A 15,986-nucleotide genomic window follows, 5' to 3' on the forward strand; every position below is an offset into this window, starting at 1 on the left:
ACTAGCGATCATCGTACCATCACATTCAAGATTAAAATGGAAGCCAGTTTATCTAAGACCAGCAAAGAAAAAGTACCCGACTTCTGTAGAGCTAATTTCAATAGACTCCGATCATTACTAGCAAACTTAGACTGGAGTACAACTTCGAATGAGATTGATATTGATAATGCGTGGCAAAACTTCACCACGGACCTAAACAATGCTGTAAATCTCTGTGTTCCCTATCGTGAGAGACGTCCGGCAACAAATAAATCAAAGTGGTGGAATAGGGAAATTAGTAACAACCTTTCTCGTAAAAGGAGTGCGTACAAAAAGTATTTATCAACTAAAAGCCAAGACAATAAACTAACACTAGACAGAATTCGCCGTGAAACCAAAACACTGATAAAACGTAGTAAGAAACATCTTGAAGAGTATATTGCAGAGGCAAGCAAGTCGAACCCTAAAGAATTCTACAGTTATGCGAATACGAAGAAAACGCTTACCTGCGGCATTGGACCATTAAATAACGATGAAGGAAAACATACGAATGATGAAAATGAGATGGCCTCAATCCTTAATAATTTTTTGGCATCCGTCTTCACAGACGAAGATTGCTTAGTGTATCAGCCACCGGAACATAAAATGTCCCAAAACGTTTTAAATCAACTCATGATTACAGAAAGGGATGTCGTACAAGTGATTGATAAGCTTAAAATAAATAAAGCCCCGGGACCTGACAAAATTTCACCTAGAATTCTGCGAGAAGTCAAAAATCAAATCAGTAAACCCTTGTGCATCCTCTTCAACAAATCATTAGCACTCGGTAAAGTCCCATCAGATTGGAAATGTGCTAACGTAACACCAATATTCAAGAAAGGGGACAAATCACAACCAGGCAACTACAGACCGATTAGCCTGACTTCGATTGTGTGCAAACTGCTAGAGACGATTATCCGTGACAGTGTAGTAAATTTTTTAGAAGAAAATAAGATTATGAAAGATTCGCAACATGGCTTCCGTAGCAAACGCTCATGTCTAACTAATCTCCTTGACTTCTTTCATGACGTTCTTAACAAATACGAGGAATGTAGATCTGTTGATATAATCTATCTAGATTTTCAGAAGGCATTCGATAAAGTTCCCCACAAACGATTGCTCGACAAACTAAAAATGCACAGTATTTCTGGCAATATCCACAACTGGATTAAAGATTGGCTCTCAGAGCAAAAACAGAGGTTCGTAATAAACGGGGCATCATCTAGCTGGCTAGACGTTAAAAGTGGCGTACCGCAAGGATCAGTTTATGACCCGTCTTGTTCTTAATATATATAAATGATCTAGATGACGGCCTCCTCAGCAAAGTATCAAAATTTGCTGATGACACAAAAATTGCCGGTAAAGTGACAACCACCAAAGAGAAAGAAACTCTACAATCCGATCTAGATAAATTATCAAAATGGGCTAGAAAGTGGCAAATGAAATTTAACGTTAACAAATGTAAAGTCATGCACATTGGAGGAAATAATTATCACATCCAATACCAAATGAATGGCGAAACATTGGATTCAGTAACTAAAGAAAAAGATCTAGGAGTTTTAATATCAAATGACTTGAAGCCAAGTCAATATTGCTCAGAAGTTGTTAAAACAGCAAACAAATTAGTTGGCTTCATCGGAAGAGTCTTCGAAAATAAATCAGAAAAAATATTGCTAAACCTCTATAATTCCTTGGTCCGTCCCCATCTCAAATACTGTGTACAATTTTGGTCCCCATACTACCAGAAAGATATTAACAAACTAGAAAGAGTACAACGGAGAGTGACCAAAATGATACCAAGGCTGAGAAATCTGCCGTATGAAGAAAGACTAAAAAATCTAAACTTATTCTCCCTCTCAAAAAGAAGAATGCGAGGAGATTTGATTGAGGTTTTTAAAATGTTCAAAGGCTTTGACAACATTAATGTCAAAGATTACTTCTCATTAGACCAATCAAAAACAAGAAGACGCCACGATTTCAAAGTAATTGGCAAAAGATTCTCTACGAACGAGAGTAAGCACTTCTTCTTTAACCGGGTTGTTAACGTGTGGAACTCGTTACCTTCCACTGTCGTTGAAAGTAACACGATAACAACATTTAAAAATCGCTTAGATAAATACTTGGAATCTAATCCACAAATGAAATATCATCCTTTGCAATAAAAGATATGACAACCAGACATTTAATCGTAATTGGACTAATTGGATAGGATAGTTATAGCAGTAGTATTAGTTCATCTTCTACCGCCTAGTTACCCTGTTTCCTTAATTGTAGTGTAGTTTAGTTAACACAAACAGCCTCTTTAGGGCCAGTAGGCCTGCTGTTGTTTGTTCTTCCTTTGTGTTCCTTTGTGTTTGTGTTCCTCCTTTTCTCTCTCTAATCTTCCTTTCCTCTCTCTGTATCCTTCGTCTTCCCTTCCTCTCCCCCCCTTCCCGTCTCCTCCATCTTCCCTCATTATCTCCTCAACGTTTCTCCCTCTATCTTCCCTCTCACATCAATCTCTACTCACTCTCTTCACTAACCTCTTCCTCCCTTTTTCTTCCCTCATTTCTTACTCTCCCTCTCCTCCTTTTCTCTCTCCCATACATCTTTCTTTTATTTCATTTTATTTTATTTTATTTTATTTTATTTTATTTTATTTTATTTTATTTTATTTTATCTTTTTTTCTTTTCTTTCCTTTCCTTTCCTTTCCTTTCCTTTCCTTTCCCTATCCCTATCCACTCTCTTATTTTTCTCCTTCTCTCTTTCCTCTCTCTCTCTCTCTCTCTCTCTCTCTCTCTCTCTCTCTCTCTCTCTCTCTCTCTCTCTCTCTCTATATCTCTCTCTCTCTCTCTCTCTCTCTCTCTCTCTCTCTCTCTCTCTCTCTCTCTCTCTCTCTCTCTCTCTCTCTCTCTCTCTCTCTCTCTCTCTCTCTCTCTCTCTCTCTCTCTCTCTCTCTCTCTCTCTCTCTCTCTCCCTTTTTTTCTTCTTCTTTCCTCCCTCTCCCACACATCTTTCATTTCTCTTTCCTTTGTCCCCCTTCTTTCTCTCCTTCCTCCCTCTCCCTCTCCCTCTCTCTTCCCACTCTTCCCCCTTTCTCCCTCTCAAACCACTTTCCTTTTGATCTTCTTTACTCTCTCTCTTTTGCTCCCCTCCTTCTTCCTTCTCTCTCTCTTCTCCCTCTCCTCGGTATCCATTCCCTCTTTTCTCTCTCTCTCTCTCCCCCCTCCCCTCTCTCATCCCTTTCCCCTTGGTCTCCCCCTTTTCCTTACTAAACCCAGCCAACTTTATATCAGGATGATGTAGTTTCCCCAGTGCACAACCCCACCATCACGCAGACCCGTTGATTACTTGACGGGACTCGCCGGTCGGCAGGCACTTCTTGATATGAGCCCCAGTCGGAGTATTGCATTAGTGAGGCGGGTCATGTTGTGGAGAGAGCAGAAGTGGAAGTATCGTCTAAAGAGTAGGAATGGAGGGGGGAGGTGGAGAAAGGAGGAAGAAAATAAAGGAGGCTGTAATAGGAGCTCCACACATGCATATGAAGAATATGAGAAGGGAAGAACAGAATAGGAGAAAGAAGAAGATAAATGTATACCAGAAATTATATACACGTCTATATAGAGAGTAACAATAACGAAAAAGTATTAGAGAAGCAAAAGAAGAATAAATGAATGAAAGATAGGGCAGCATTGTGAAGAGAAATGAGGAGCTGAAGTAAATAAATGGAAGAAGGTTGAAATGGATGAGCAGATGGTGGATGATTTGAGGATCGCCAAGGAGGGTGGATAAGGTAAGTTGAGCTGTTGGAACACTAAGAAGGGTGGCACGGAATGAAGTAAAGTGCGCATGCGTAGACTGCGCGCACTTAAACGTACGATGGATATGCTGTGCAGGGGAGCGTACTTAACCTAAATTAACATCACCGAACCTAATCTAACTTGCCTGAATGCTGGTGATACTATATAGATTGAGCTCTTTTAGGGTACGCATTCCGCCCCCCCTCCCCCAAAAAAAAGATATCACGAAAAGGCAGATGGTCTAGGAAACAATTTAGCCAGTAAACTATAAGAGACCTCAAATTAGCTCAATTAGATTGCCTGGGAATAGCAAGATTAAAAATAATGTCAATTCGACAGTAAAACGGCCAATCAACAATTTCTAGCTGAACAGAGCGTTGTTAGTCATCCCATTCCTCTTACCCCGACAAAGTGGGACACCTTGTAAGTCTTATTCAGTAGTGAAAGAGTCAAAGCAATCTAAGGAAGGGAGGTGGAAGCGATGAAATAATAGTTGATGCTGGGTGACCGTAATTTTGTTAAGAAAAGGGAATTCATTGCGTGCCGTAGAACCAAGTCAAGAATATGATGTTGGCATCCAATAAACTGAGGGTCTTCTTGTCCCTTTTGTCCGAACTGTCACTGAAATCTAGCAACAATGCCACTTTGGTGCCCAGTATTGACTGTTGCGGTATCAGAAATAAAAATTTTGACACTCCTCCGTGCATTGTATTCATCTAGCAGGGCCCGCAGTGTGATAAAGAGGTTCTCAGCTGATCCGCTTTCACTAGTCAAAATGCCGAGGTGTAGAGTTCAAAAAGAAACATGACGTCATCTCTCCATCTAGGGTTTTCTCATCTTGGCATCATTTCTATACCAGAATAGCTTTTTTGTAGTTTCTCATAACCTGCCAAAACATCATCAATGAAATAATAGTTGATGATGGGTGACCGTAATTTTGATGAGAAAAAGGAATCTACTTTGGTATCCTGTATTGACTGTTGCGGTACCGGAAATAAAAAATTTGACACTCCTCCATGCATTGTATTCATCTAGCAGGGCCTGCAGTGTGATAAAGAGGTTCTCAGCTTATCCGCTTTCACAAGCCAAAATGCCGAGGTGAAGAGTTCTTGCAGAATTCTTTACACAGACCACTTGATATTCTTTATAGTCAATTCTCTTCCCATCAAAATGCAAGTAAAATTCCTCCTTACCAATAATTTCTTTCGGACCGTTCTTGACTCTCTGCATCCTTGATCACTCGACGCCAAATTCCCGTTTGTGATGATGTGGGGGTATCTATTCCTTCTTCAGCCAAGTTTTGAAGAACACTTATTGATTTCTTTGTAGACAAGGACACTTTTGATACCAGTTTGGCAACAGATTTTGTTGCGTAATACTTTCGTTTCCTGAGGAAAAAAAAAAAAACTCTTCTGCAACATCAAAACCAGAGCTGTTATTTTCTTCTTCATTACTACTACTCAACTTTTGCACTTGAGTTGTTGACGGTTCTGATGAATTTCTTGGCCGTTTCGAAGGATTAATCGTTGACACAGAAGCCACCTTATCAGTCGTGTATTACACTCGGCCTTCTGATTCTATTTCTTTTCTCTAAAGTTCTTTGTCTTCACCGCAAAGCCAGTTTCCCATCGGATTTGTAATATCGAAAATATGAGTGAGATTTCTTTTAAATTCTTCATTTTGCCGCTTTCTATATTTTTCAAAGACTTTCACTATCTTGTTAATCTTTGCTGAAACTTGCTGCTTAGAAAGAAAAGGAAAGCTAAGTTTCTCCCAAAGTTTCAGCAATTCTTGAGATATCTTCCTTATTTGGTCTACCCAACCTTTGAGTTCATCGTACAACCCCAAGCATTTACCAATACTATCCCTGTTCAAAGGCATTTTGCACATGATCTCATTTATGTCCTCTTTCATTTCTGGTATGCTTGGACGTCGTTTTTCAGTTGTCAAAATCCGTGTCCATTTCTGTTCAGCTGATTCCATCGCTGATATGGATCGTTTGCTTTAAAAAAACATGTTTGGATCTGAAAGCAGAATACATGCTATATATATATATATATATATATATATATATATACATATATATATATACATATATATACACACACACACACACACACACACACACACACACACATATATATATATATATATATATATATATATATATATATATATATACATACATATATATATATATATATATATATATATGAGTGGAAGGGTGGTGAGTTAAACACAAAGAACAGTTGGAGTTTTATTCACTGACGTTTCGTCCTTACCAGGACATTCTCAAAGTACATACAGTTTCAGAAAATTAACAATTTATATTGAGAAAGTTCTGGTAAGGACGAAACGTCAGTGAATAAAACTCCAACTGTTCTTTGTGTTTAACTCACCACCCTTCCACTCATTCGTCTTCCATACTTCAATATATATATGTATATATGTATATATATATGTATATATATATACATATATACATATACATATATATATACATACATATATAGGCAGAGGACGTATACAAGGAATGGTGGAAGAATTTTCCTGCCTTAACGTTTCCACCCTCAGGGTCTTGATCACAAAGCTTAACAGTTTTATACAGTCATGTCATCTCATAGGGTGAGATTTAGATGAGTGCATAGAGGATTTAGGAAGAAATGTAAATGTAATAGTACTGGGAGACCTTAATGCTAGAGTAGGAAATGGTCCAGTCGATGGAGTGGTTGGGAAATGTGGAGTTCCAGGAAAGAATCGTAGTGGAGAGTTGATGGTGGAAATGTGTCTAGAAAGAGAGTTGATGATAGCAAATACAGTGTTTCGGAAGAAAGTCAAGCATAAGTACACATGGGAGAGGGTGGTGGAGGGAAGGGTGGTAGATAGAGCGCTAATGGATTATGTAGTGGTAAATAGGATTATGATAGGAAGAGTTAATGATGTACATGTGCTAAGGGGAGAGGGTGGGGGAATATCAGATCATTTTTTGGTGGAAGGTAAGTTGAGAGTGGAGGATAGATGGAGGAAGAGGAAAGGGACAAAAGGTAGGGAGGTTCTTAGAGTGAACTCTTTAAATGAAAAGGGAAAGGAGAAGGAGTACGAAAAGAAGCTGAAGGACAAGTAGGAGGAAGTAAAGGATAGAGTGGAGCTGGGTGTTGAGGAGGAATGGGGATGGTTCAAGGAGGGAGTAATGAAGTGTGCAAGGATGGTGTGTGGAACAAGAAGGACAGGGGGAAATAGAAGAAAGGGTAGTGAATGGTGGGATGAGGAAACAAAGAAGGCCGTAGAAGAGAAGAAGCGAGCTTTCACAGATTGGTTACAAAATAGGACGAGGGAGTCATATAAGAGGTACAAAGAAATGAAAAGAGAAGTAAAGCAAAAGGTAAAGGAGGCAAGGAGGAGAGCAGATGTGAAATGGGGTAAGAGTATGACAGAAAATTTTGAAAGTAATAAAAAGATGTTTTGGAAAGAAATTAAGAGAGGAAGAGGAGGCGAATCAAGTAGAGAAGAAAAGGTAAAAGGTGCAGATGGAGAGATGATAATGGAAGAGAAGGCAGTAAGGGGAAGATGGGCAGAATATTTTAGGGAGTTGCTAAATGTGAAGGAGGATAGGGAGGGAAAGATAGCTGCAGTGGGAAATGCGAAAAAAAATGAGAGTGATGAGTGAGAAGAATGGAGGAGAAATAAGGAAGGATGAGGTGAAGGCAGTTGTTAAGATGATGAAAGCAGGTAAGGCACCTGGTATGGATGGATGCCGTGCAGAATGTTTGAAAAAGGGAGGTACAGTGATGGTAGACTGGCTGGTGAGAATATTTATTGTTTGCTGGAGAGAGGATAGAGTGCCGGAGGACTGGAGGAGTGCCTGTATAGTTCCTCTTTACAAAGGAAAAGGGGACAAGTGTGAATGTAGTAGTTTCAGAGGGATTAGCTTGTTGAGTGTAGTTGGGAGGGCTTATGGGAGAATCTTGATTGAGAGGATTAGGAGAGGAACAGAAGGAGTAATTGGTGAGGAACAGTGTGGATTTAGAACAGGTAGAGGTTGTGTAGATCAGATCTTTGTGGTAAGACAGATATGTGAGAAAGCTATAGGAAAGGGGAAGGATGTTTTTTGGGGGTTTCTATGGATCTGGAAAAGGCTTATGATAGGGTAGACAGAAAGGCACTGTGGGAGGTTATGCAGATATACGGGGTAGAAGGAAAGCTTCTGGGAGCTGTCAAGAGTTTTTATGAGAGTAGTAGTGCTTGTGTCAGGATTGGGAACGGAGAGAGTGAGTGGTTTGAGGTAAAGGTGGGACTTCGTCAAGGATGCGTTATGTCGCCCTGGCTGTTCAACTTATACATGGATGGGGTGGTGCGAGAGGTAAATGCAAGGGTAGTAGGCAAGGGATTGGAGATGGCTAAAGAAAATGGAGAAAAGTGGGAGGTGAGCCAGCTGTTGTTTGCGGACGACACTGCGCTTGTGGCAGGATCGGAGGAGGGATTGAGGAAGCTGGTGGCAGAGTTTGGGAGAGTATGTGATAGAAGAAAGCTAAAGATAAATGTGGGTAAAAGTAAGGTGATGAGATGTACAAGGGGTGAAAGTGGCAGTAGACTGGAAGTGAACATTAAGGGAGAGCGACTGGAGGAAGTGGATAATTTTAGATACTTGGGTGCAAATGTGGCAGGAAAAGGTGGAGTAAAGGTGGAGGTAGAATGTAGATTGAGAGAAGCGAGTAAATGCCTTGGTGGATTAAAAAGTGTAATGAGGAATAGACATTTGTGAATGGATGCTAAGAGGAGACTGTATGAAGGAGTGATTGTGCCAACAGCACTGTATGGGGCAGAAACATGGAACATAAAAGAAGAAGAGAGAAGGAGTTTGAATGTGTTTGAGATGAGGTGTCTGAGAAGTATGATGGGGGTTACTAGGCTAGATAGAGTGAGAAATGAGGAGGTGAGGAGGAGAACAGGGGTGGAAAAGGAGCTGGGAGATAGGGTTGATGAAAGAGTATTAGGATGGTTTGGACACATGGAAAGAATGAGTGAAGAAAGACTAGTAAAAGAGGTATGGAAGGCAGATGTGGAGGGAGTGAACATGAGGGAGCGTCCTAGGATGAGGTGGATGGATGGGGTGAAGGGGGCTTTGGGGAAGAGGGAATGTCTGTTGAGGAAGGACGGGAGAGGACAGAAGACAGGGGTGAATGGAAAATGGTTGTATATGGATGATGTTGTGATTGCATGAGGCGGAATGGGCGGGGGAATGGGGGGTGAGGTAGTATGTGTGAGCAAAATTTGACGCATCCCAAAGGGATTTCTCCCCGTCTTCTCCTTTTATGAAATGGGGGGACGGAGAGGGGGGTCGCCGATTTAATGAAGCGGCCTTGCTGTGGATGTGCTGTGTCTTGCGACACTGCTTCTGACCCAGGGCAGTGGGCAAGGTGCAGGGATGACCCGTCATCCAGGAGGTGCTCAGATAAGAGGGAGGGTGGAGGGGTGTGGAGTGTATTCAGGGATGGAATGGATGGAAATGTTTTTATGCCCTTCCCTTTTTGGCTACCTCCCTTGTAAGGGGGAAAAAGCCTTGGTATATGTATGTATGTATGTACTATTTTCATTAGTATGGTTATTATAATTACGTGTAACCAAATGTCCCACCTTGCTCCCTGGTGTTCTAGCTATCTTAATACCTGCTTTTAAGAGGACTTTGTCTGGGGATGAATTAATGTTGGAATTTGGACTGTGATATATCGTGTTTCTTTGTTGCAATTATTGATATCTTTACTCTTCTTATTTATTTCTTTAGCTTTCTTTTTTAATCTAAGTAGGAGACCTTCGGGATATCTTAGTTTGTTGAGGGTTTTTGTGATGCGATCTAGTTCATCTTCCAGAAATTCTTCACTACAGATGTGAACAGCCCTGAGGAATAAGCCAATTATTGAATCTGTTTTAGTCCTAATATTGTGTCCCGAATAAAAACGTATACAGTCTTCTTTATTTGCGGGTTGTACTTAATTGTTAAGTTTTGTGATCAAGACCCTGAGGGTCGAAACGTTAAGGCAGTAAAATTCTTCCATTATTCCTCGTATCCTTCCTCCGCCTTCAGTTACATTTGTGATAGTTTAAATCAACACACACACGCACACACACGGACACACACACATACACACACACACACACACACACACACACACACACACACACACACACACACACACACAATTATTGATATCTTTACTCTTCTTATTTATTTCTTTAGCTTTCTTTTTTAATCTAAGTAGGAGACCTTCGGGATATCTTAGTTTGTTGAGGGTTTTTGTGATGCGATCTAGTTCATCTTCCAGAAATTCTTCACTACAGATGTGAACAGCCCTGAGGAATATGCCAATTATTGAATCTGTTTTAGTCCTAATATTGTGTCCCGAATAAAAACGTATACAGTCTTCTTTATTTGCGGGTTGTACTTAATTGTTAAGTTTTGTGATCAAGACCCTGAGGGTCGAAACGTTAAAGCAGTAAAATTCTTCCATTATTCCTCGTATCCTTCCTCCGCCTTCAGTTACATTTGTGATAGTTTAAATCAACACACACACGCACACACACGGACACACACACATACACACACACACACACACACACACACACACACACACACACACACACACACACACACACACACACACACACACACACACACACACACACACACACACACACACACACACACACACACACACACACACACACACACACACACACACACACACACAGACATGCCTGCCTTTACTTGACACGGAGATTATTAGAAAAGATAACAAAGCACATTTAAGAGTTTATAGGAAACCTACCATCAAAGATGACCTATTACATTTTTACAGTGCACATGACGAACGAACCAAAACAGGAGTGGTAATCGGTTTTTCCCTCAGAGCTCTGAGGATCTGCAGCAAGGAGTTCCTCGAGGAAGAAATTCGCCGCATCACAAACACCTTCAAATCACTGGGATATCCTGAGGGCTTACTATCCACTTCCCTAAGTAAAGCTCAAAACATCAGGCAACGGAGAGAACCAGTAAACAGACAGGACAAACAATACCTAGTCGTACCGGACTCAGAATTTTCACGCACACTGGGGGATGCTGTACGCCCACTAGGACTAGAAATAGTGAATGACACGGGAAGGAGAATCAGACAACTAGTAACACCAACATAAAAAACAACAAACGACCTCAGCGTCATATATAGGATCCCATGTGGCAACTGTGACAAGTCATATTATGGTGAGAGTCACAGGGACCTACATGCCAGAATAAGAGAGCACAAGGCGGACCTAAGGTACCACCGCCTCTCAAACGCGATGGTGGGCTACGTGGAGCAGGAAGGACATCTTCCCGACTGGCAACAGGCAGAGGTAGTAAAGAAAGGTCTATCAAAAAGACAAAGGAAGGTGATTGAAGCCCTATACATAACAACCAATGCCAACATCAACCAAAAAGTAAGGGATATAAAGTGGGAAAAATTCACAGCTCAATACGCAGCCGTAAGAACCTGCCCCAGAACAGCGCCCACATAGAACGACAAGCTCCATCCGGTGCCCAAACGTCCGCACTTCCTGTGTTGAGGGCTTGAGGCCAGTCGGTTCGTATTTTTATTTCTATTTTTTTCTTCTATTTTTACTATATATTTCTTTTGGCATTTATTTATTCATTGTTTTATTCTTGTTTCATTTTATATTCCTTCATTCTAAATTAAATTATATTACTATTTATTATCTTATGTATTAATTAATCTATATCTTAGGTCATACAATGATGTGTCAAAGAGAACGTTGCCCAAAATCACATTATTATTATTATTGTTATTATTATTTTTATTCTGTCCGAATATGTCCGAATATGCTATTCTCCATTTATTTATTTATCTATTATTTGCAGTATCATATGTAAAACTGTACCCTATATGTACATGCATGTATTTTTTGATAACATTCTGTCACATATCGATATGCGAGCGATGAGATGTCATGTCACTTTAAATTAGCACATTATTTTCATTTATTTATTTTTATTATCATTTTCATTTTATTTCATTTTATTTTATTTTATTCTATTCTATTTGTCTGGATATTTATCTTTATATTATTTCATACTATAAGTTATCTTATGGCACTTTTTAGGATTCCCACATTTTTACACCACTCACTTCACTTACACTGTTACACCCTCGATCAACATTCCACACACACGGGAGCTGTTTTATAATAACATCACAAAAATTTATTGTATACTGTATTATAACTATTGTTCATTGTATTAAAAAAATATATATAAACCATTGTACAACCATACGGAACCCACCTCCAAGGAGGGAACGCGGTCCTACTCAGACTATGTATACAAAGGATTACAAAGGATTACGAGTACAAAGGCGGAGCATGCCGACAGGAGACCTTTTGATCCATATCTAGGTCGGATGCAAAAAAAAATCATATTAATAATAAAACAATAAATAAAAACTATAATAATGTAAATAACAAATAAAATACATAAATAAATGCATAGGTATAGTTAAATAATAAACAAACAGGTAAATAGTAAATAATAATAAATTGACATATAACTAATAATAAATGAAAATCTGACAGACAAATGATAACAAAACAAAAACAATTGATATAAGATAAATTATAATCATTACAGCATCTTACTTAGGTATTTATCTAAATGATTCTTAAAGCTTTGAACTGAACTACATTGCACTACCTGTGCAGGAAGTTTATTCCATTCGTTAACTACACGGTTGGCAAAGTTGTTTCTACCTATTTCCAAATTGAATCTATTTCCGGACAGTTTGAGACCATTGTTTCTTGTGTGATTCTCATTCAATGTGAAAATGTTGTCACTTTTGATGTTGTCAATTCCCTTTAAAATCTTAAAGACCTGTATCAAGTCACCTCTGAGTCTACGCTTTTTTAGAGAAAACAGATTCATTTGTTTTAGTCGATTTTTGTATGATTTATTTTTTATATTTGGAATCAGTTTTGTGGCTCGCCGTTGTAGTTTTTCCAGTCTGTCAATGTCTTTAATGAGATTCGGTGACCATATGGAAACAGCATATTCCAAATGTGGACGAACTAACGATTTATATAGCTTGTTAATGTCTAGATATATTAAATCTATATTGTTTCTTTTGTCATAATTCAAGATAACTGTGTTATAGAATTCGAGTAAGTTAGTCACGCAAGAACGTTTCCGTCTGAAACCATGCTGGCTATCATTTATCAAACGGTTACTTTCTAAATGATGTTCGATAGCATCTCTGATGATAGTTTCCATTATAAGTCAGACTTATAGGCCTATAGTTATTTGGTTTCTTTTTGTCACCTTTTTTTAATATGGGAGTGACGTTAGCTAGCTTCCATTCTCTTGGGACATCTCCGGATATGATGGATTTCTTGAAAATAATTTCTAATGGAACAGCAATCTCATTTTTCATTTCCTTTAAGATTCTTGGATGCCAACCGTCAGGCCCTGGTGTTTTATTAACTTTGAGTTTGTCTATACACCTTTTAATTTTTTCTTTTGTTATATTTACCGTAGTAAGTTTACCCCAGACTTTTCACAGGTTTCAGTTTGGAATTCACTTTGAGGTGTTTCGTTTACGAATACCGAGCTAAAGTAATTGTTTAAGATATTACACATTCCTTCATTTGAATATTCAAGTTGACCGCCAGCAGATAATAGTGAACCAATGTGTCTCCTAACAACCTTTTTATCTCTAATGTAACTATAGAATTCTTTGGGATTCTCTTTGGATTTATCAGCGATGTTCATTTCGTATTGTCGTTTTCTTTTTCTTATTGTCTTTTTTAAATCTCTCTGTATTGATACATAAGTTTCATAGTCATTAGATGCACCAGCTTCACTCCAGAGTCACATTCCTCTGAAGAAGCATAGAGCTAAACCGGTCAGGAATAAATTCAGGAACTCGGAACTAGAACCGTGACTTCTTTTTCCACCTTCATCAACTTGTCACAATGTACCAGCATATGTATATATATATATATATATTGCTGAGACATTCTGACAGGTTGACGTCAGCGGAGTAGGAAACACAATAGTCTTAGTCTTGAGTTTATTCCAGACTAGTTTCGCAGGTATGCTTTTTCAAAGGAATGCTGTACAAACAGGCTAGGTCATTTTATACATGGGGTGGGCCTCACTACTTCCCCGTATTACCAAAGTTGGTGACAAGTGTGACCATTACATATTCATTTTGGCAAATGTAATAATTGACGAGATAAACACCATATGAGGACGGAGCCTTTATTTGTACGACGTTTTGCTTATTACAGCTTTTTCAAGTACAAGTTGAGATACAAATGCTTGAGATTATATAAGGGGAAAGGAGGGAACGGGGAGAGAAAAGGGGAGGGGGGAAGGAAGAGGAGGAGGAGGAGGAGGAAAAGGGGGGGGGGAATGGACACTGGGAAAGGATGAGAATGCTTGCCCAAACGTCCGTGGGCGAAATGTCCACAAAGGGTGGTTTAGATATTTAATATTTTGCTGGTCATGGGTATTAGGGGAATAATGTGAGGCGAAATGTTAAACATGCCCCTGTTTTGTTCAATAGTGTTCGTTCCTTGAATGATTGCTGCTTCTAAACACTTCCTGCGGATTTTTTCAGTTAAATCTTTTTGGGTTTTCTCTTTTTCTCACGTGAATTTGGAGATCTTTCTTATCTTTAGAATTTTTGCTTTTGTTATTAATCTTCCGATAAATTGTGATATAATATTACTTGTGATATTCTGTAACCATTAAGGGGTTTTGTTTGTTACTAGTTATTGTAAATAAAACTTTAAGATTTACCCCTCTTTAAAAGAACCTGGAGACGACCGGGATAGAGGTTTGGGGAACACAAGAAAAACAAATCTTATTAAATTTAAATTATCTCTAAATATTGCCTCCTCCCTACTGTCGTTTCATGACAGTAGGCGATCTTTTGCCATTCTTCATCTAAATTTTCTCCATCCCCCTTCCACGTATGTTACAACGGAAAAGGAGATAAGACTCCTCTACCTCTTGGAGGAAGACCCAACAATCCCATCTATGAAAGGACTTCTGAAAATCCACAAACAAGACATTCCCCTCCGACCTATAACTTCGGGCATAGGAAGCGCACCACACAGACTAGCCAAGCAATTGGCTAAATCGGGGGACATGACCTTCTTGGTCCCCCGCATTCTCGCTTGCTTGGGCGGTGAGGCTCCTTCGTCACCACACTTCAATTCCACGGTCTCCTCTACCATCGGCGACCGTTTGCATCCACCACGTGCAGCTGTTCTCTCTTGTCGACGGACCCCAGTTTCCAACTTCTTGTCATACTCCGCTATGGAACCCCGTCTCCCCTTCTCCCGCTGCGCTATGAGGAAGTCTTTGTCCTCTTGATGGTCATCAGGGCAAGCGCATCAGCGTGGGCGATGTCCAGAAGGTCCGAGAGACTTTCTTCAAACGCCTTCTGCTTCTCCCGGGGCTTGACTCCTGTATTCCACTTGCTCTTCTGCAGAATCTTCCACTCCTCAAAGAGGGAAACGATCTTTCTCCTGATGCTCGTTTCTGCCATCACCGGAATCCGGGCTCGGAGCCAGAAGTCCAAAACTTCCTTGGCCACCTCCGCAGCGCTGTCAGGAACGGTTTTCTTTTTATCCTTGTGATAGAAGAAAAAGCGGCGGAGGGCATCTCCTCGGCTTGGGAGCTTGGCACTAGTCATGCACTCGATGCTATGTCCTAACTAAATATCACTCTTTTTTGGATAGCCATGACCTGTGGGAAGAGATAGAAAATTTTAAAGTCATTCCGCCACCACTAAATATTAACCAATCCTCCTTAAACTTTGCGCATAATAATTTCTCAACACAATACAGAATTCCACCGAAGTAGGTGGAAAAACACAACTTTCAAAAATTGCTTTAGATGGCTATTGGCACCCTAATATATATATATATATATATATATATATATATATATATATATATATATATATATCATATATGTATGTATATATATATATATATATTACACACAGGAACCCACAGTCGGAGAAAGAATAAACTTCGAATAAAGAAAAATCCTATATTTCGGCTATCAACTGTAGCCCTCTTCAGGAAAGTACATAAGTTAGAGAACAGAGGGGACTTATAAACTACAGTAAGAA

Source organism: Oratosquilla oratoria, chromosome 38 (assembly GCF_046742065.1).
Source record: "Oratosquilla oratoria isolate Oo_2021 chromosome 38, ASM4674206v1, whole genome shotgun sequence".
NCBI lineage: Eukaryota > Metazoa > Arthropoda > Malacostraca > Stomatopoda > Squillidae > Oratosquilla > Oratosquilla oratoria.